Raw genomic sequence first — 2,314 nt, forward strand, 5'->3', positions numbered from 1 at the left:
GTTCCTAAGATAGCAGGAGAGAAAGGGATTTAATTGGAGAAACTGGACATGTGCAAGGTTAGAGAGGACTCTTCAGTTTACAGGAGAGACATGGTTCTGGAGGGATGTGAATGTGGAGATAACTGTAGACTTCATGGAAGTCCTCTGAGGTTTGACAAACAATTTCTCCAACAATCTAGTTCATCAGTGTCGTACGAGGCAATCCCTTCTGTGGAAACTGATGAGAAAGGTGAGTATGTGTGTGATGCAACAGGCATGGAAAAGGTCTGAAGTATTTATGGAGGTAGAAGGATAATTTTGTAAGCAGGATTTCCAGTCATATTTGGAAGTTACTAGGAGTTGGCTATATTTTAACCAGGACCAATATTCTAGTCATAGGCCTTGTCAGATGCAAGCCACTGAGTAGTGAGAAATATGGAGTCACCAGGCAACAGAGGTGGTAAAAGCTCAAATGGACATAAGAATTGTCTGTTTTGGAAAATTATATTTAAAACTTAAATAAATTACTATTAAATTACAAACTGTGTTAGTATATGAAGTTAAAGTATAAGATACTGGAAGAGAACTTTATATTTTGTTGAAGACAGCATAGAAAAAGCTTGTCTGAGGAAGCATTATCTAAAAATTACTAGATTGATGACCAGTAGGAATTAGCCTGTAAAGCAGTGCTGAGTCATAAAGGAGTAGAGGGAGAAGGAGAAGAACTTTTTAGATAGACAGAACAGCCCTCATTGATAAATTGATTAAACTGATGATTATCAGGAGGTGCTAAGCATGGGAAGAGGGAGAGGTCTGCGCCATGCATTGCTCCAAGTTTGCTTTTCTGATGCCTGGGTCCTTCCCCCATAGGTACAAATTTACTGTGCTTTTGGGAGGTTGGCATAGGGATTGTTTAACACTCTCTAGATAATTCTAACGTGCAGCAAAGTTTGAGAACCATTGGAGGTGGTGGGCAAAAATAGCATACCACTCATGCAATCTACATTCTCTAACTTTGGAGATAACTCCAACTAGGATCAAGAAAAGGAGGATGGCTCGGTAGGAGGAAGGATTTTCTTAGAAAGAGCACATGTATTCACCTCCCTCCTGCTGAGCACCTGTCTTGGTAGAGCTTCCTTGTTTCTCCAGGACTCTGTCCTTTCAGTGCAGGCTGCCTCCTGGTTGAGTGTTCAAGGTCTAGGGACAGGTAAGGGAACTTAAAGGAGCTGCAGGTTGGACCACCCACCATAAGAGTCCACCACAGCCTCAGAAATGATCCAGTCTCCATGTGACCTGGGTCAGAGGCTGTTCCTTTTGCCCCTAGGCCCTCATCTCATGGCCTAAATCCAGCTCAATTACTGTCACATAGATTCTAACAAAAATGAGGTAGCCTGACAAAAACGCTTCATTTCTGGCAAACCAAAGGATCAGGAGAAGCATAGAAACATTTTCTCTTGCCTGGACTCTCTAAAGGATCATAGGAATCAATGACTATAAGGGTCTAACATACATGGTGACCTTAGATTTGAATTATGGGGGTTGGGCTAAATCTTTTTTGAGCTGCAAATACAGGGATCGAGGGATCAGGATGCATGAAGTTTCCCCATGGATCCATCTCTCCCCATCCCACTTGGCTGACCAGAGTGTAGGTCTGTCTCGGGCTCTCAGGGATCTGGGCATGGACATATCTCTGACGGTCGGTCAGTGATGGGGGTCTGGGCCTCTTGTTTCTGGGGCTAACGGAGGAAAAGGAAGGGTCTGCTCAAAGTAAAGATTGCATTTGCCTGCCTGGAGATGAGGAGGAGGGGTATTGAGGGCAATGGCCTTGGCTTAGAAGGATACAGAACTTGTTCCCCTCCTGGTCTTAACTATTCTTTATTTTTCCTTTTTTCATTTGCTAAAATCTGGGGGCTTGTGGAAGAAATAGTCTGAATAAAATTGCTCAGTGCTATGTTTAAAGTTTAGGAATACTGATCATCCAAATTCTATAAAAGTAACTTCTAAACCTCGGTATCTATTCTGCAGGTTGGGGGCAATGACGTTGAGCTTGTTTATTTTTTGTGAGGGTTTAGTAAAGTAATTTCCAGAAGCTTAGCATAGAGCACATGATATAATTAATCAATCCAAAAAATATCAATACCCAATCTGTGGAAAGATGTCAAAAGGAAATTTGGGATGTGAAATAGTTACACTGCTCACAATGTGGCCCTCAAATCACAGAGAATGCCAGTGGTCATGGGGTCACAGACATATGGACTCAAGCCCCCTCACTTTGATAAATTATAGAGGAATAAAAGCTTACAAGACTCTATAGGAAGAAAATTCAAAGATAGAT

The sequence above is a fragment of the Diceros bicornis genome, chromosome 29 (assembly GCF_020826845.1).
Source record: "Diceros bicornis minor isolate mBicDic1 chromosome 29, mDicBic1.mat.cur, whole genome shotgun sequence".
NCBI classification, from domain to species: Eukaryota; Metazoa; Chordata; class Mammalia; order Perissodactyla; family Rhinocerotidae; genus Diceros; species Diceros bicornis.